This window comes from Camelina sativa, unplaced genomic scaffold (assembly GCF_000633955.1).
Source record: "Camelina sativa cultivar DH55 unplaced genomic scaffold, Cs unpScaffold10196, whole genome shotgun sequence".
In the NCBI taxonomy this organism is placed as follows: Eukaryota; Viridiplantae; Streptophyta; class Magnoliopsida; order Brassicales; family Brassicaceae; genus Camelina; species Camelina sativa.
In genome coordinates, this window is record NW_010931248.1 from 1 (window position 1) to 392 (window position 392).

General features: G+C 37.5%; 1 long non-coding RNA gene across 1 annotated transcript; it reads right to left on the reverse strand.

Annotated features, from left to right (window-relative positions):
* On the reverse strand, positions 1–392 carry LOC104775211. The gene is made up of 3 exons (XR_765765.1): positions 376–392; positions 161–244; positions 1–74 (listed from the first exon to the last, which is right to left on the reverse strand). It is a non-coding gene; the product is annotated as an uncharacterized LOC104775211 (long non-coding RNA).

A 392-nucleotide genomic window follows, 5' to 3' on the forward strand; every position in this document is an offset into this window, starting at 1 on the left:
TAATGGCTGAACATCCCATTTGCTAAGATTGCATCAGCCACATTAGGAAAGGTTACCAAATTGATCTCCAAAACCTGTGTTGACAGTGCACTAAAAGGTCTTAGAAAAGAAGGTAACAAAGAAAAGCACAGAGACGTACAAGGTTGCAACTCTTTTCAACCTTAGTTTGCAGAAAAGCATGCTCAGGTAAATTTGGCTTCAGAACATCTAGAAGGAACGCAGTCGCTTCACGGATCAAATTTCTCTGAATATGCAAAATTATAAGTAAATTAGTACAAGATACCTCTAGTAATAAATAGATTCAGCATACAGATGCCGAACAAGTAATGAGCTACAAATACTGATGTATACAGTATATCCTACGTGTTCACCTACCTGAAGGAAAAGATCAG